Consider the following 21213-nt stretch of genomic DNA (forward strand, 5'->3'; position numbering starts at 1 on the left):
ATTTAGAGTGGAGGTTGTGGTATTCCCTAAATTTGATGTTTTAATTTGGAATTAATTTTGAATAATTTTGTTTCCCTCAACCCACTTGTGTAAATGGTTTGAATTTTGAAATTGTCACTTGGTTTGACTTACCCACCTATGTTATGGCATTGAATAAATGGTTAAGCAATGAACATGGTTTTTGAAGGACCTGTTGTCTATGTGTATAATTACTGAACAAATGGGCTTGAGGAATTCCAACAATTTGAATTGATAAACTAAAGGGGATAGAACCATTCCCCAAGTTAAGGTGATTATTAAGGCATAGAGATAATCATGCAAGTGTAAGAGTATGACAATAACCATGATATGCCTTATCAGTTGGTTCATTTATTAACATATGGTTATGTAAAACTTGATCTGTCTTGGGCTTAATGGGGGTTATGTAGTGAAGCCATGAAGGTGTACATCTTGGATGACTTATACTAGAAACTCATGTTTATCGGCATGAGGTTTGGTCTTGATGACCTGTGTGTATGTTTCATGCTGCTGATAGTTGTATCTTGGATTGACGTAGGTTTGGGGCATTCCCTAGTCTTAATTGATACTTCCAATTCGTGTGGCTAACATATTCGATGGCTCTTTCAGTAGGGGAGCTGAACCCATATAGCCCATGGGTGCCATTTTATGACGGTTAAGCGACATTATCCAGGATAGTGTTTACTTCATTATAAGCCTTATTCCCTATACTAGAATGATATGATATATGTATATATATATATATAATTATGTGTATTGGCTTTGAATGATTTTATAATATGGATTACATGCTAGTGCTCAACCCACTAACCATCTCCGAATATTGTATCACCACACAATGCAGGGACTAGATATACTTAAACTTTTCCTGTACAATGTTAGGTGGATTAACTTGGATCGTCGGCCATTGGTGGTGAAGTGGTGATCTTTCATTCTCCTTAAGACTTGGTCATTTAATCAGTTTTCTTTGATAGACTAGAATTGAAGATTTCACATTATCATTAACATTCTCATTGTTATTATCATTGTCAAGGTCGGGGGCATATGTCAATTTAGATTGACTTTTGATTGTTAGAGGCTTTATGGATATTTTTGTGGTTGGGTTTTATTGGCTGACTGTCATAGGCTTTGAGTTTGTACTTACTCTATCTTTTTATATGTTTGGGATTTAATCATTGTTAGTTGTGTTATGTTTCTGTTTGTCTGGGCAAATGAGGTGATCTCTGGTCCTCGGTGAACTTGAGATACCCATCATGACCAGGACCTCATTCGGGTTGTGCAACGGGCGTGCTCAGTTGTATATGGCACCTTCTAGACCCGAGGCTGAGTCATCGAATGCTATTGTTATAGGTATGATTTTGGTGTGTCGTTCGTCGGCCTTTGTTTTATTTGATCTGGGATCCACTTATTCTTATGTATTTTCTTATTATGCTCTATGGTTACAGTTATCTTAGGATTTATTATCCATGACATTATGTGTATCTACTCCCATGGGTGATTTTTTAGTAGTGGATCGGGTGTCTAGATCCTGTTTTGCAACTATTAGAGATGTTGATCTCATTATATTAGAAATGGTGGAGTTTAATATATTTCTAGGCATGGACTAGTTATCCCACTATCATGCGGTCATGGAATGTTTTTTCAAGATTATTACCTTAGAAATATCAGGTATACCCCTAATTGTGTGGTAGGGTGCTATTAGTTGTGCGCCGATAGGGATTATTTCTTGTATGTATGCTAGGAGACTTATTACGAGGGGTTATGAGTCTCGTCAAGCTTATATTCATGATGTTAATATGGAGAGTCTATCTCTTGACTCTATTGTAGCTTGTGAGTTTTCTAATGATATCTCGATCGATTTGTCTAGTGTACCTCCCACACATGAGATTGGGTTTGTTGTTGATAAAGAGTTTGACACCCCGGCCTATTTCTATGGCACCTTACCATATGGATCCTTCTTAGATTAAGGAGCTGAATTCTCAGCTTTAGGATCCTCTTGGTAATAATTTTATTAGACCAAGTTTATCTCCTTGGAGAGCTCCTATGTAGATTGTGAAGAATAAGAATGGCTCTATATATGTGTTTATTGATTGTACATAGCTTAATAAGGTGAAGGTGAAGAAATATTATTCTATGCCTCATATTGATTGTTTATTCAACTGGTTTCAAGGTGCAGTAGTGTTTTCTAAAATTAAATTGAGATTTGGTTAACATCACATAGGGATTCGGGTCAGAGGATATCCCAAAAACAACATTTAGAACCAGTTATCGTCATTTTGAGTTCCAAGTGATGTCTTTTTGGTTGACTAATGCCCCATCCACATTCATGGATTTTATAAAATGCGTGTTCAGGCCTTATTTTTATTCCTTCATGATTATTTTCATCAATGACATTCTTATGTTTTAAAGGAGTAGAGAGGAGCATACATAGAATTTGAGGATTGTGCTCCAGACTTTGAGATCAATTTCTTTTCTCCATGTTCTCTAAGTTTGAGTTTTTTCTTGTGTTGGTGACATTTATTATGCATTTGGTGACTAAGGATGGGATTGTGGTAGACATAACAAAGATTGAGGCTATTCTTGATTGGGCTAGGACTATATCTCCAATTGAGATTCGTAGCTTCAATGGTTTGCTTGGTTATTACAAATGATTTCTTAAGATCTTTGCTACTATTTCAATGCCTATGACTTGATTTCCTTGAAAGGGGGTTTCTTTTTAATAGTTAGAGGAGTATGAGTCAAGCTTTGGTAAGCTTAAGGAGTTACTTACTTCAGTTCCTATTTTGGCTCTTCCTATTTGGGTAAGAGATTAAGCAACTATTGTAATTATTATGGTGTTGGTTTTGTTTGTGTATTGATGTTGTAGGGTTGTGTTATCACTTATGATTTGAGTCAGCTTAAGGTGCATGAGAGTAATCCTACTCATGATATGGAGTTGGCAGCGATAGTTTCCGCGTATAAGATTTGGAGGCATTATCTTTATAGTGTACATTGAGAGATTTTCACCAAACATCGCAGTAACATCCTATCACCCAGAGAGATCTTAATGCTAGATAGTGTAGATCGATCGAGATGCTTAAGGATTATGATATCTCTATCTATTATCATCTTAGCAACGCAAATGTGGTAGCAGACACCTTGAGTCGGAAGGCAGTGAGTATGGTAGTTTATATTGTATTTTAGCTCCTCAGAGGTCGTTGGCATGGGACATTCAGCCCTTAGAGAATTTGATGATGCGACATGATATTTCATACCCGCAGAGGATTTTTTCTAGTGTTGAAGTGAGGCCTTTGTTATTTGAGCAGATTCAGGATTATTAGCTTGAGGATATAAGAGTTGCATTCCTTGTGATCTGGTGTTGAGTGGTGAGTCCAAGAGGTTTACCATAGATTCTGAGGGTGTTCTGAGATTTGATAGGCATATATGTGTTCCAAGGATTAATGATTTAATTTAATAGATTTTGCATGAGGCTCACAGGTCTAGATATACCATTCACTCGGGTACAGGTAAAATGTACAAAGATTTGAGACAGAATTAATGGTAGAGTGGCATGAAGAGAGATTTGGTGTACTTTGTATCTTATTGCCTATGTTTTTAGCAAGTAATGGTCTAGCTTTAACAACTACGTGGTTTTATCCAGAGGATGCCCATTCTCGAGTGGAAATAGGAGCGGATTACCATGGACATTGTTAGTGGTTTGCCTCACACTTCCGGTGGTTCTGATGATATTTTGGTCATTATAGATTGGTTGAAAAATCAGCATATTTCATGCCTATTTAGATGTCCTTTAGCACTGAGATATTGGCTAATATTTAGGTTAGTGAGATAGTTTGTTTGGATGGTGTGCTTATATCTATCATTTAAGACTTGGGTGGTTTTGGGTTCACTTCCAGCTTTCGGGAACCTTTTAGGAAGTGTTGGGTACTCAGGTGGATCTTAGTAAGCCTTCTATCCACAAATAGATGGCCAGTATGAGCTAACTATCTAGGTTCTCGAGGATATATTTTGAACCTGTATTATGGATTTTAGAGTTTAGTGGGAGTAACACTTAGCCTTGGGAAAGTTTACATATAGTAATAGTTATTATTTGAGTATTGAGATGGTGTCTTTAGATGCTTTGTATTGTAGGAGATGTCATTCCCTAATTGGATGGTTTGTGACATCTGAGATTAGCCCCCATGGTACTGGCTTACTTCAAGAGTTTTTGGATAGATTTAGGGTGATTTAGGATAGGTTGAAAGCATCTCAGAGTACGCAAAAAGATTATTAAGACTGTAGGCTTCATGCCTTGAGATTTACATTTGATGATCGAGTATTCCTCCGTGTGTCACCCATAAAGGGTGTGATCAGGTTTGGGAGAAAAGTCAATTTAGCAGCACATATATCAGACACTTCGAGATTCGTTGTACAGTTGGTGAGGTGTCTTATGAGTTAGCCTTAACTCCAGATTTTTCTATTGTTCATCCAATTTTCAATATTTCTATGTTCCATCACTATATCCTAATATATCTTTTGTGCTTAGATGGGACTCAGTCCAACAGGATGGGCGATTTAACTTCGTGGAAGAGTCAGTGATTAGTTTTGCTAGATATGTCAAGCAGTTTAACACTAGAGATACTTTGGTATTTAAGGTTCAGTGGAGGAACCACCCAGTATAGGAGGCTATTTGGGTAGTAGAGAGTGATATGCAGACCCAGTATCCTCACCTGTTCGAGACTTCAAGTACATCTTAATCCTTGACTTTTGCGGGCAAAAGTGCTTTATATTAGTGGATATTGTCATGACCTTCAGGTTATTTTCCATATTTATGCTTATTTTTGTCGTTAGATCTTTTCCATAGCTGCCCCAAGTCATTTATGACCTGATGGGACTAACAGTTTGATCACCAAGCAATTTATTTTGTTTTAGAGACAATTCTATATTTTAAAGTCTTTGAGGTTTCAAATTGGCTCCCAAGTAACAACTTTAGTTAGACAACCTTGTTTTAAAATTTTTATTGTTCCAACAGCTCCAAAATGTTGATTTTAAAATAGGAGGACTCTTGGCTCAATTCTAAAGGCACTCGAGCTCATTTCGACCCATTAGTAGAAAAGTTAAGAAAATAAAATATGGGATTGGGACCAACTTTTAGTTTTAACGACCTTTGATGGAAATTTTGTCTGAGCCGTTGAGTCCAGATCATTGAATTTTGTATGGTAGAATAGTTTGTTTGCATATATGTGATTACGGATGAATCCCAAAAGGTTGACGGATACTTGAAAAATTCTATGTCTCACCTGTATATGGTGCATCGGTAATAGTAAGCCAAAGGGGTGCGATAACGACTCCATTATTAGGACACACAGATGCTGCAACGCAGTGCTCTAGGATATGATTGTGACTCATCCAGGCAGCCATAATATGTTTCGATTGCGAGCCTTGGGTTGCAATAGCGATAAATAGGTACCTAGGATGGGTATAAATAGACAATTTTCAACTTGTTTTACCCATTTCTTCATCCAATCTCTTGAGACTTAAATCCTAAGAGTGGATAATCTTGAGATTAGAGTTTGGTGGTAGATTTGGAGCTTGGGTATCGATTATTAGGTGATTTTCCTTTGGAAGGGAAAGTCGGTGATTTAGTGGATTCTTCTAGCATTCTTAGGCATCCAGGTAGACTAGGTTTTCACCCTTCATAGATTGAGCTATTTCATTGTATGTTTATGATATTATGTTAGATTTGGTATAGATTTTTTATGTTCTTGATCAAATTTGCAAGACTTGGGTTAGTTGGACCTTCTAAGCCATTCGAAAATCTTAAATTAGGTGTTTTGGTATAGTTTCTTAGGTCATGAGTAGAATTTCCATCTATGACTATTTAAGGCTTGTTTGACATCTAAAAGTGGTATTAGAAGTGGGTTTTGACCCGCCTTAGGCCAAAACATAAACTAGTATTAGTAGACTTTCATACACTCGTTATGTGTCTTGAAATGCTTGTTGTGGTGATATTGAGGAGAATTAGTACTTATTGATCATGATGGTTGTGTATTGGGAGTTGATTCAATAATACGGAAGGATTCGATGGTTATTATGTTTATTACTACTGTTATATTGATTATGACATGATTATATATGTATACCGATTTGAGTCTATCTAATGATGCTTATATGATGATATATGATTATTGGTTTGAGTCTTGATATTTATTATAATATTGATGATATTCTTACCGTTTCAAGTTCATAAATTAATATTGACATTAATGGCATATATACCAATTCAAATCTAAATGATTATATGATATTATTTATTCGATTACCGTTTTGAATTTGGATATTGCTATGATATTAATCATGATAGTGATGGTATAATACCGACTATGTGTTGGTTATGATGTGGTTGGAGGAGGATAATTATGATATAGGTATTAGTTTTAAGCCTAGAAGTGGAAAATGTTGTAAGGTGGCATGCTATGGATAGATTATGGTTGTACCTTAAGATTCGGTAAATGTTGTTGGTTCGGGTTATACAATCTTTGTGTGTACCCTCCAAGCTTATGGAGGCCTGCATTGGGTTATTTATTTTTCCTCACTTATTGGCGTATGGGGGCCAATTTTGTAGCTATAATTTTATATATTTGATTCCTTATGTTAAGCTATTATTTCACTTATTTACTTACTCAAGTACAACGATGTTGGAGTTATTTCAGGATTGTTTCCTTACCTTGAATTTGTTATGTTATCTCACATCTTATCATATTTACATCATGATTTAGCTTTATAGATTGATGATTCCTACTGAGTACCCATGGTTTTGGTACTCATACTACACTTCTGTACCTTTTTGTTGCAGATCCGAGTACAAGTTTCCTCCATTTATTCAAGGATCATGCTATGTTGGATGACGAAGATAGGGTGAACTCTTGGAGTCGGAGTTTTCCCATTTCCTTCTATATATCTATGACTAGTCTTTAGTTTTGTGATAGGATTGTATTGACGGCTTTAGTGTTGCGCTGTATATCTAGTAGCTCTTGCACTGGCTCTACCAGGTCCTAGGATGGTTTTCTATATTATGGCGATATTTAAACTATATATTGCCTTGCTTATTTCTTGGATTAAATTTTCTGATTTGGCCTTTTGACGAAATTTCCACCAAGTTAACTCATTGTGAATAGCTCCGGGTTACTGTTCGGGTTACCCACGGGTGGGGTTTAGTAGGTTCCATCGTGACTCGTAAATCAGGTCGTGACAAATATGTTCTTATACACTTGTTTTAGACATAGAGAATTTTAGTTTATTGCTAGTTTTCTGGGTTTTACCTGTGGATTGTCTTATTTAAATGTTTTGGTATGATGACCTTCGGTTTTTGTGGGTTTTTTAGACTTATTGATATTATTCCTTACTGCTTTAGTTGAACTATTTTAGATATTAGTTATTATTAAAAATTGATTTCTTGCATATTAAAAATGACTAAGTGTTTGTAGTTGTTATTAAGGTTAGATGGTTCTCCCACCAAAGGATTAGTTTGAGTGACACTCACGACGAGGCTTGGGCTATGACAACCATAGGACACGATTTAATAAATACTTAATATTCTTCATACTTGTAACAGAAGTATACTAAACTAGGCCTCTATAGTACTTTAGGATCTCAAATCTCATGCAACAACATACAAATCATGTCGACAGTACTAGACTGTACTAGGATTGACTGAACTATTACTAATCATGTCAACTGACTAAACTGGGCTGAGTTCACTGATTTCTGTAACTGCTTGGATACTTCTAGTCGTGACATTACTGAGACTATTCTATAGCTACTATAATTCTAGGAAAACAGCGAGATTTTTGGGTATTGAAGACCACCAGAACTCGATAGAATCAATAGAAAAACATGGTAAAATCTTGAAAGAATTACATTAATTGCTTATTCACCATGCATTCATTTAGATATTTTGTCAAACACTTGAGAGGCATGAACTTGTACATGAATGGGACCACATGATAACATGTCATGAATTCACTCTTCAATTTACATAGGCATTCTATCAAACAATTGGGGAGAATAATTAATGCACATGGAATTCATCAAGATATAAGTATCATGGCTACAACATTCATCTTGAAAATTTAAGGGTTTAACATGAGAATCACATAATTCTACATACATTCTAATTAACTCATTTGAAACTTGTAATGAATCTTTATTTGAAAATCAAAACATGAATACATACATGAACACAATCCAATTCAAACATGTAAATCATGAAATCAATAAACGTGTAGTTTAAAAGAGCTTCTTGAGCTCCATGGGTGGAACGAAACCCAAGGATGAACACCTAATAGACCTTGGTAATTAAATTAGAGAAAATCGTTGGTGTGTTCTTGAAGCTTGCACTTGAAATTGAATGACCTAAGGTTTTTTTCTTGAGAGAATTTGAGAATAAAGAATGAATTTTGCCTTTTGGGTAGCTTAATTTCACATTTTAGGGCTGAATAAAAGTGGGGAAAATGACTTATTTACCCCTCTGGATGCGGACTTAATTATAGAAAAACGCACCCAGCGATGCGCAAAACGACGCACCACGTCGATGGTGTCAACACGATAGGCAATGCACTGCGTCGATATTGTGTTAGCTCACTAGAAATTGCACTGAAGGCTGATGATACTGTTAACTCGATAAACGAAACATCGCTTCAAGATCACATTGACCCAATGTTTTGGTCATCCAAACATGCTTCTAACGACGTCCGAAAAAATTAAAACTTGTCCGAGGACACCTATTGACATCCCTGGTTGTGAATCAACTTAAAAATCAACATTCTAAGGTAGTCAAGATAAAAAATAAGATCATTGAATTATGAAGGCTAATAAATAATTCTAAGTATAACAATTGATGAGCTCTGAGGGTTTGTAATATTCTGATATGGTCTGCATGGTCATGTTCACTGTGGGAATAGACAAGAATGTCATCTATGAAGACTATGAGAAAAATGTCCAAATACTGCTTGAACACGCGATTCATCAAGTCCATGAAAGTTGTTGGGGCAATTGTAAGACCAAATGACATGGCTAGAAATTCGAAGTGACCATATAGAGTTCTAAAAGCTATTTTTAGAATTTCACATTCTCTGACTCTGAATTGATGATAGCCTGATCTGAGGTCTATCTTAGAAAAGTAATTGGCACCCTGAAGTTGGTCAAATAAGTCATCGATTCTGGGAAGTAGATACTTGTTCTTGACTTTGACTTTGTTCAACTGACGGTAATCAATACATATTCTAATAGAACTAGTGCATCCTATGAGGAAACACTGGGTATGATAAATCCCCTATCTAGAAGGTCTTTCAACTGCTTTTTTAGTTCTTTAAGTTCTGCTAGAGCCATTATGTATGGTGAAATAGAGATAGGCTGAATATCTAGAAGAAGGTCTATTCCAAAGTCAATTTCCTTTTAGGGAGAAACTCCAAGAAGATCTTCGGGAAACACATCTGGGAATTCACAAGCTACTGAAACTGATTCAAGACTACGAATCTCAAAACTAAAGTCTTTGACTCACATGAGATGATAGACACATCCCTTAGAAATCATTTTCCTCGCTCTAAGGTATGAAATAAGTCAACCCTTAAGAGTTGTAGTACTATCCCTCCATTCCAGGACAGGTTTATTAGGAACTAAAAATGAACAATTCTATTTCTTCAATCAACTAAATTAAAGCATGAATGAAGCTAATCCATGCTGAGAATGATGTCAAAATCTGTCATCTCTAACTCTACTAAGTCTAATGAAGTAACTTTCTGAGATACCATAACCGGACAGTTCCTATATACCCGCCGGGCTATGATAGACTTACCCACTGGGGTAGAGACTAAGAAGGGCTCTGCTAGGATTTCAGGACTGACTCTAAAGTCAACAACTATATAAGGAGTTACAAAGAGAAAAAAATCTCCTAGATCTAGCAAAGCATAAACATGTAAATGATAAACTTGTAACATACCAGTGACTACATCAGGAGAACTTTCCTGATCCTGACGGGAGTGAAATACATAGGGTTTGTTTGGGTGTTTCCCACTAGTGGAACTGGAAGTCACACCTTGCTAAGATGGGTGACTGGACTGAGCTGGGGGATGATTGTATTGACCCTGGGAACCTGGCTGAGAACAATCTCTGATTACATGACCTGGCTTGCCGCATCCAAAATATACACCACTACCAGCTCCGCAGACACCCTGATGGTTTCTGCCAGACTTCTGGCAAAGAGAATTTGTTTGAGCACTGCCAACACTACCTTGAGACTTAGATCTTGGTGCCCTATCCTTACTACCATTTCTAAATTTAGGCACCAGAGCACTAGTTGAGGATAGAGCTGGAACTGAAGATTTTGGGTAAAACTAAGGATGATTACCACCCTCTGACTTAGGCTAAGTGAAGTTAAAGCTACCTATTCTATCCCTCTTGTTCTTCCCTTTCTTTCTCCTTATTCTTATGCTCCTCAATCTACTAAGAATGGACCATCAATCTAGCCAAGTCTCTCCTTGATCAGCATTGCGGTCCTACACTCCTTGACCATACTGTCAAACACACTAGACACGAACTTACTCATCTTAGATCTACTATCAGCTACTACATGAGGAACATATCTGGCTAATTGAGTAAACATGAAATAATTCTCCTTCACTTTCATGTTGCTCTGCTTTAATTTAATGAATTCTAACACCTTAGCTTCCCTTAACCCCAATGGGAAAAACCTATCTAGAAACTCCCATTCTATAGGCCCTGCATCTACGGCCCTATCTGTCTTTCACTGCTTAAACCACGCATGATCCATATCCTATAACTGATATGTAGCTAAATCAACACTTTTACTAGTGGTTACCCCCATAATATCTGTAACCTTCTACACCATGTAAAGGAATTCATGTGGGTCCTCTTTAGACTTAGACCCTGGAAATAAAAGAGGGTTCATTTGGGTTAAGTCCTAAATTCTAGTTGTAGCTGTAATGGTCACTAGGTTGGCTTGTACAATAACTGGTCATTTATTTTGGACTTTTATAGAATGGGCTAGAGTGATGAAAGTTGCTTTGAATTCTGCTTGAGAAACATACTCATCTAGGGGATCTGCCTGAATGGGCATAGGTGCTGAATAGCTTCCAGTTCTTCTTCCATTAGTCTTTTTGGAAGGCATATTCTGTAAAAAAAAAAGGGAAACTTGGATTAGACAGAGATTTTAACTTGAACTCACGTCACTCGCACGAATAAATACTGAAAGAAGGGAAACTTTTCCTAAAAATACCTCATAGCCTCTTGTCCATAAGTGTGGCACACTACACACCCATGCTAAGACTCCACTTGATGTGTCTTTCAGACTCCCTAGGACTCTGTTGAACCTTAGGCTCTGATACTAAGTTTGTCATGCCATAAGTCTAAATCCTGGACGTCACACGATGCTTACAATCTCGAAGGACCCTAAGCTAACCCATGACTGGTACCTGCAGTGAACACTGAATAATAATAATGATAACATATGCAAAAATATAACTAAAATTCCATAAGGTTCTCAACATACTTGAATAAATACTAAATAATGATAGTAATACTGAAAAACTGAACATCTGTCTGAAATGGTCTAGTCCAAAAACCAGTAACTTTCTGAATAAGGAGTAGATGGGACAAGTCCCCAACTAACTCCAACTACTGAACATACTAAAATAATAACTATGTCCTTAGAATATGAGGACTCACCACTATAACTGTTGTTGATAACCTGAGCTACTAAGTATGACCAGGATCCCGTGCGTCTGAACCTATAATATGAGACATCATAGCGCAAAAAAAAGAGTATGTGTTAGCACTTTGAATATACTGGTATGCTAAGTGAGGTAAGCTGATATACATAGTTTCATATGCATGAAATGATAATTGACTAAATGAACATTATGAAATAACTGAATAAGAGTACATGGGTAACTGACACTGCTATAAATGTTGATTATGCAATATTGTGCATATACATACATATATATACTATATCTAAAATCTTACTAAAACTGAATACTGAGTTCTAATAACTAAGTGACTAATATTTGAGATTACTGATGACTATATTACTGATAACTGAGTGACTATTTCTGATAATCCTAATTCTGTAGAACTAAACTAAATTCTATACTGAGTCTGAAACTAAAATGGTAGGAATGTGCATCTAACCGACATACCCTAATTATAAACTGAGTTGGGGTCTAACCTATGACCCAGTTGAAAGGGTGTTAGCACCGTGCCATGGTTACTAACAACAGCTAAGTGGGTCCACTAAAGAATTCACCCTCATCTGGCAAGTGAGATATGTGTTACCCTCAACTAGCAGGTGAATACTTTATCAACCCTTAACCGGCAGGTTGATATATTTAACCTATGCTGGCTACGTAATTCTGGAACTAAGGTACTGTTTCTAAGGATCATACCCTCAACTGGAAGGTGAGTCCCCATCCCTAGGTTCTCTCGGTATTGACTCCTACTTCCAACAGAATAGACACTGAAATGATTACTAGACTGTACTTGGCTTGACTAAACTGTTACTAATCATGTTGACTAACTGAACTGGACTAAGTTCACTAATTTTTGTAACTATTTGAATACTACTGGTCATGACATTACTGAGATTATTTTGTAGCTACTATAATTCTAGGTAAACAACTAGATTTTTGGGTATTGAATACCCCCAGGACTCGATAGCATCAATAGTAAAACATGGCAAAATCTTGAAAGCATTACATTAATTACTTATTCACCATGCATTCATTTAGACATTTTGTCAAACACTTGAGAGGCATGAACTTGTACATGAATGGGACCACATGATAACATGTCATGAATTCACTTTTCAATTTACATAGGCATTCTATCAAACACTTGGGGAGCATAATTAATGCACATGGAATTCATCAAGATATAAATATCATGGCTATAATATTCACCTTGCAAATTCAATGGTTTAACATGAGAATTAAATAATTCTACCTACATGCTAATTAACTCACTTGAAACTTATAATGAATCTTTATTTGAAAACAAAACATCAATACATACATGAACACAATGCAATTCAAACGTGTAAATCATGTAATCAATAAACTTGTAGTTTAAAAAGGGTTCTTGAACTCCAAAGGTGGAAGGAAACCCATGGATGAACACCTAACATACCTTGGTAATTAAATTCGTGAAAATCATTACTGTGTTTTTGAAGCTTGGACTTGAAATTGAATGACCTAAGGTTTTGTTCTTGAGAGAATTTGAGAATAAAGAATGAATTTTGCCTTTTGGGTAGCTTAATTTCGTATTTTAGGGATGAATAAAAGTAGGGAAATTGACTCAATTACCCCTTTGGATGCATACTTAATTAAAAAAAAAATGCACACAGCGATGCACAGACCGATGCACTACATTGACGGTGTCGACGTGATAAGCAACGTGCCGCATCGATATCACGTTGGCTCACTAGAAATTACACTGAAGGATGACGATGCTATCGATGTGATAGACGATATGTCACATCGATATCACGTCGATCCACTATTTTGGTCATCCAAACATACTTCTAACAACGTCCAAAAAATTTAAAACTTGTTCAAGGAGACCTATTAATATCCCTAATTGTGAATCAACTTAAAAATTGACATTCTGAGGTCGTCAAGATAAAAAATAAGATCATCAAATTATGAAGGCTAATAAATGATTCAAAGTATAAACACTTCGCAAGAAGTTCTAAGTTTGGGACCCCCTTTTACATGCTATATAGGACTGAATTAGACAAGGACTTTTACGGGGTCTTACAACCCCCTAGTTGTAACATGATGTTTAAAATCATAACTGACCCCAAGCTAATCTATGGCCTATAAAAATACTAAATATATTGAAAATAACTAATAAAAACACTTAGGTGAAAGTTGAACTGAATAATAATATAAATTTTGAAAAGAAAAACCAGTCAACAATAACTGAATCTAAGACCACAAGTTGAACATCAAACTACAAGTCTGAAAACCTATATTAAGATGAGTTTTAGTACAAGCACCCAGCTTACTATAACTATTTGAACATTAAGAATGACAAATACAAAATGAAACATTGATATTAGCCCTTGTATGATGAGGACTCACCATGTACTTGTAATACCTTGAGTTTTTTATGTCATAAACCTCTCATTCATTTCCTTAAGAAATCATTTCTAGCCTAAAGTAATGGTTACTCATAAGTTGACGCCCTTGTTTCGATATCAGCCATATCGCTATTTTTATGAGAATTCATGCACTCATAGATCAGTTCAATAACTCATTATGTTTAAAATTCAGTTATTCGGTTTGTTTTAGTTGTGCATGATAGCTTATAACCTCAGATTCCTCAATATTTTTAGCTTAATTATCCATTTTTGAGGATGAATGTTCCCAAGGGGGTGATATTATAACACCTCATGTTGTTCCTAGCTTAAAATTCACTCCTAGACTATTAAAATTGTGCCTAAAAAATGAATAAGTTAGAGCATTGTTAGTAATGCAGTGTTAGAGCATTGTAAGTAATGCAGCGTTTCACCTGGGTACTCACCGCATCGTGGTAGATGCCAAAATGGAAATCGTTACATTCCAGTGGACCTCCACAATATTGGAGTGTCGTGAAGAGTTCCAAATTCCCAATTGTCAATTTCTAGTGGTGCAATATGATAGCACCGAATCGCACCAAAGTTCAAATTCACACTTGTTCTTTTTCAGTAGCTTAACACAATTTCAATGCATCGCGGTGAAGGTGTAATTGTCGTACTCTTGATCCATAATTTGAATTCTTATGACTTTAATACTAAGTATGTGAAGTCCTTATTAGGTGAATGATGTTCATAGAAGTCACTTAGAGCCAAGTGGAGCTAAGAACATTAGATTCGACCAAAATTTGGCATTCAATCCTATAAGGATCTAATTTAAAAGTATATAATATTTTATATACATGGAATTTTCTATCCCAAGACCAACCAAATTGTAGATAATTAAATTATCTTTTCAACGATACCAATTTTGCAAAAATCCGATACCCGAGCAAAAAGTTATAGCCATTTTAGTGTGAGGCAGTGAGATGCCGTGATGGTAGCGCATCGTGCTGAAGGACAAAATCGGGATAGGAGTAATGAATTTCTGCTTTAAATTAATAAGGGGCAATGGAGTCTTTTCCCACCTCAACCCAGATCGTAAAAAAACGATCTAAGGCTTCAAATGGGGCATTATTTGCCCCCATTCTCCAATTTTTTCCTCAAGAATAACCCCAATTAATTTCCTCAAGAATCATCAATTCCGTCTTCTTCTCTTCAACAAAAAGATCAAGAATTTAGGATTTCTAATCCAAGAACTTCAATAATTATATCAAGATCTCCAAATTATTCAAAGTTCAAGCTTTTACATTCAATTTCATCATCTAAGCTCCAAGATTCAAGCTTTCTTCATCAAATCAAGTCAATTAAGGTATGTGGGGTTTCAACAAGGACAATCCTTTCGTCCTTGTTCCCAAAACTTGTTGTAACTTATAAATTATTGAATTTTATGTGATTTTCCATGAAATTGAAGTTAGAGTTTATACCCAATTTATATTGTTTGAAGATTATGAGTTTACAAGTGATTGAATATTGAATTGCATGACTATTTCATGTATTTATGCGCGTAACGCAATTTTTCAGATTTTTGAAAGTGAGTTTAAGTATGATATTGAGATTCTTGATCTTGTTATTTTGATGGTATTGAAGTATTTTCAAGAAGTATATTGAGTTGGATATTTTTCTATGATTTTGAATGTTTATATACGAGTTCTAAATTGAGATTCATACTCATTATCACTATTTACAAGATTTTGAGTTTTTGAGAGTTGTTGAAGATAAATTTCATAAGTTTGTTTATATTTTCATGAGCATTTCTTAAATTTCCAGATTTTAATATGATTTATGAATTTTTATGTTATCAAGCATGAATTTTGAGATGTTTTGACATGATTTTGAAGCATGACCTTTAATCCCTAAGATTGAGTTTTGATATTTCAAGAAGCCTATATTTTTAGCATGCTTTGATAAGTAAGATTTGATTTTTTTGATCCTAAGCTAAGATATGGAATTCACATTATTCATATAGTTCATGATTTATAGCAAAGAGAAGCGTAATTGGTTTTTATTATAAACTCTTATGCTATTTTATGGTGGATTTCCTAAAAGTTCTGAGCCTAAGTATGGGAGTAGTATTTAGCACTGAGTTGGGTATGATTCCAAGGTCTCATGCCCCAGAAATACGTGTCGTCGTAGGATTGAGATTTATAGGCTCGAGCCAAAGATAGTGGTCACTAAATTTAAGGTTCTAATCCAATGGCAAGGGTAGAACAAGTCTCCCAATGTGGACAAGACGTTGGACTCCATGTCAGCTCACATGGTTTATATCGGTTAGAAGAACCTCCCATATAAGACCCCTACTCTTTAAATAGTTTATAGATTCAAAGTCTTAGTATATATTTTGAAAATTAATATTTTAAGATTTCTAAAGTTTTAAGTCCCAAAGTCTCTAAAAGTGTTACAGTCTTAAAGTTCCAAAGTCCTAAGTTTCCTAAAGTGCTATAATTCTTATGTTTCAAAAGAAGTCCCTTATTTTCATAAGATTAAAGTTTATGTTCTGAAAGTTATTATTTTAAGATTTCATCCGGTTGACAAGATTTAAGAACAAGAAGAGGATATAGATTTTAGAATAAGGTGTAATGAATTACGAGATTTATACTACATGCTTCCTTATTCATGATTTATGAGATTTAGATTTCAATTTTTGCTCAAGCTATGTGAGTTATTTATGTCAGCATGCATGATTTCTATAAAGATTGATGATATTATTTAACTATTACATACACCCCCATATACTTAGTACATCATCAAAGTACTGATCCACTTATATGTCTATGTGCTACATTGTCTCATAATATAGGTACAAGTTATAGCGCATACACCATATTCAGTCAGTTCGCAGCTTCCAGTCAGCAGGTGATGAGTCCTTTTGATTCAAGGGCTCGAGTAAATTATATAGTTTGAGAAGTATTATATTTTCTTTATTCAGTTGTATTGAGTTGGGATAGTTGGGAGTCATGAACTGGCTACCTATAGTCAGTACTAGTAGAGGCTTCATAGATAGTCAGTAGTGTTAACATATTTTATTTAGTTTTATTGCTAAAACCAGAGTTGTAATCTTGTAAATTCAGATTTGTATTGATCGAGTTCAGAGAAGTTTTATGTTTCCGCTGATTTTGTTCAGATTTATATATTTTATTCAGTTACTTGTAAGTATGCCAGTAGAAGGGTTAGATTGGGATCACTTGTGACCCTAAGCACCGTGTGACGTCTTAGGACCCATTTTCGGGAATTTACAGTATTGTAGTTGAAGTGGTAGGAGTTCATACAATGTGCGATTCAAATGTTGAGCATCAAAACCTATATTATGAGATAATATTTCACAAAAATAATGTATGTTATTAGTAGTTTGAATGTGTTGAGTATGTGAGATAGGAAATAACTATTATAACTGGACATATTATATGCAACATGGTAAACTAATATAGGACCAAGAAATGAAAATGTGTTATAGAATTAAGTGGATGACTAAATACAATGTCAAGAAAAGATCTAAATCCAAGCTATAAACTATGGACTATAGGAGCTACGAATAACTGACATACCTCACTTTGAGGTAATTGGGGTCCAACCTATAAGAAGGGTGTTCAGTACCTTGCCAAGTTCACGAATGCTAACTAACTGGATCCAATAAACTGATGTCTAGAAGGACTAAGGTGTCAAGACTGATCTAAAAGGTTACCCTTTATAACCCATAGAGGCACCGTAGTACTAGAACTTAGGGACTTTTACTAGAGGTCTCGTCCTAACTAGCAGATGAGCCTTCATCCCTGCGTCCACTCAATGTTAAGTACTACTCACAATTGAATGACACTGCTCAATGCTAATAATTATCTGAAGACTAAAAATAAATAATACATCTAAAAGTATTCAATGTATGTAAGTTTGGAGATATATTACCCAATAGTATATGCATGGTATCCTGGGTCATCGGGTTTCATAACCCACTATCTCTGAGAATGCAACTAAATGTCAATCCTATAATCCAAATGAATTTAACAAATTTAAGGAATCAAGTACAACAACCATGGATTTACAAATAAAACTAGGGTTTGTCATGGAAGTACTACACTAATTTTTCATGGAAGTACAACACTTAAGATGCTTAAAATAAGGGACTCTTGAAAATACAAAGGTATTTTAATCTAGATGTGATGTATGTATTGATTTTTGCTGAAAAACCAATTAAAAGTGAATGGAATAGGAAAGGGATGAAAGATACACAAACAGAAGAAGACTATCTAGACAACCAGTCATTATGCCATGCTACGATTCATTGCCCAAGTCGCCAGCACACTAATATGATTATCACTTGAAGGATAAAGATATAGGCTAACTATAATTCATAGGGTCAAACTACAAGTCATAGGGTCAGTTGTTCTGAGAAAATATCATAAAGTCCTAAGAGATGAAAATTTTCTACCAGTAGTGACAAAGGTTGATGATGAGTCATAGGGTCAGACTATGACTACCTTGACATTTATTCTGAGAACATGGGTAAATGTTTAGAGACCTTAAAGATTAGCATAGGGATCTAAAAAATCAGGCGGTGATTCATATAATGAGATAACGATTCGTCATCAGCTACCATAATCTTAGGTGATGATAGAGTAAAGCCTGACTACTAGTCGTGACTAGTCCATACAACTCATTGCCATAGGCATGTCACTATTGAATTATATTCCCCTTTTGTGAGAAACATTATATCTATCTATAAATACTCATTTGATGTTTCACGATTAGATTACAAACCTTATACACTTTTTATACATTATATTAAGTTCTGAGAGACATTCTTGATCTTGGGATTATTGCTATTGGTTTTTATGGTTTATAATTGATTTAAGATATTGGGTTTTCATATTACTCTTTGTATTTTCAAAACTATTCTTTCATCTATGGATCCTTATTTTTTGTTACGTCCATGAGTAGCTAAACACTATAAAATATTATGGGAACCATGATGAACTAACAAAGTAGGTTAAGTGCAAAGTCATTCTAGATCGGTGTTCTTGCATGTATTTTTATTTATTTCATTTTGATTGCATTCTTGATGGTTGCATGCATTAGAACTCAATTGTATTCTTTATTTTCTTTAGAGAGAGGCAGATATTAGAAAAATGAGATAACAACAACAATTTGAATCTACGTCATAACTAGGATAGTTAATGTGAGATCACAAAAAGGGTTAGTAATGTGATGCTCTGCGACCGGGAGGAAATAAGTAACATTCACCTAAACTAAGGTCGAGAGATGGTTAGGTGATACATAACTTGTTAGATTTTTCATGCAAGGCACTGTGAAATTTTGACAAGAACGGATAGTCTAATGAAGTCAAGGAGAACACAATCCTAGTGCTCATTTCATACTGATCTAAACCCAATTAACCAGCAATCATTAATATTAATCTTATTGTTATGAAATCCTCCTATTTATTTATGCAATTTCCAATTACATTAGCAAGATCATGATAGATTTTGGTCTATTCCTTGTGGGTTTGACCCCTAACCTAATTGGATTCTATATTTGATTAAGCAATCACTTTATTCTTTCTCTGAGTTGTAATTTAGACAAAATAAAATTTTGGAGTCATTTCCGGGTAATATGGTTAAAAATTGATTAATTGAGTTTGTTAAGATTGTTGGATTCATTTGTTGATTTTTGATTTGGTATTATTTGTAAGGAATACGCTGGAATATCCCTAATACTCAGAGTCAAGGTAATCCCCTAATTATATTTGATCCAAAATATGAATGAACTCTACAACAGAATTAAAAGAAAGAGAGAGAAGGAGTTCATGATCAAGGAGCCTTGCACAATAGGGTTTAGGATGACCCAATAGATTTAATCATCCACCTACGCATAGTGTTATGGATACTACAGAGTAGGCCAAGCTGGATTGATGGCTGATAAAACTTTTAGTCAAGCAGTTGCCCATAGAGCAGCCATGGAAGAAAGGACTAGACAAGAGGATGAAGAGTGTCAACCCGCACTTGACACGAAGAGAATGAGATAAAATAGAGATCAATAGCCCATCTACAAATAAGGATTTGGGGTATGTTGAACAAGTTGAGACTAGTCCAATCCTTCCTCCAAAATTACCTTAAGAAACTAAATTCAATATTATGAGCACGATGAACAAGTTCCTGAACTTGAAGGGGCGTTTGCAGGTTTTCCTGTTGATGATGCAACATGCATTGTATAAACTTTAAGGAAAATTTACACGTCGTACAATCTTCATGTTTGAGTCAGAAAGCCATACCACTAAGCTTTTATCATCCCCTCTGACAGGAGAGATGACTTTAAGGTTAGAAGAATTGCCTCGTGGGTGTATTACCACTTGTAATGAATTGAGGATGGAGTTCATGGACTATTTTTTCCCACCCTATTGAATATTGAAATTGAAGGATGAGATCTATAATTTCAGCTAGCTACAGTCAGAGGTACTATATGAAACAAGGTTGAGGTTCAAGAAAAAGATGATGAATGTTTAAAATCACATATTATGTGGTGAAATTTTCTTGAGTTCTTCTATAGGGCCTTTAATAGAAATACCAAGGCTATAAATTAAACTATTATAAGTGGAGCGTTAATGAGTCTTCGTTAGAATTTGGCTTCAAAAATCTTAGATGAATCACGAAAACCAACCGAGGGTGGGAGACTTGGAAGAAATATAGATCAGCTTGTACTTTTATGATTAGTTCCTCTAGTCAGTAGAGAGAATTGGATGACAAAGTAGCTCAAGAGGTAGAACAACTCAGAACTGAGATTGGCCTACTTATGAAAATTTTACAATAGTGGGAGTAGAAAAGGTAAATATTATAGGTACTTAAGGTAAGGCTTCTACACATAAAAAGGTAGATTATGAGGAAAAAGATAAGTATTTTGATAGAGATATGGAAAGTATTTGAGCTAAGGGACTAAAGTCTAATAAAGATACTTGGAACTCAAGGCAAGGGGATCATAGTCTAAACTACTATGGAGATAGTTATAAGGATAGGAATAGAGAGCGTGATGGTGAATGGAAG

Source organism: Capsicum annuum, chromosome 12, assembly GCF_002878395.1.
Source record: "Capsicum annuum cultivar UCD-10X-F1 chromosome 12, UCD10Xv1.1, whole genome shotgun sequence".
NCBI classification, from domain to species: Eukaryota; Viridiplantae; Streptophyta; class Magnoliopsida; order Solanales; family Solanaceae; genus Capsicum; species Capsicum annuum.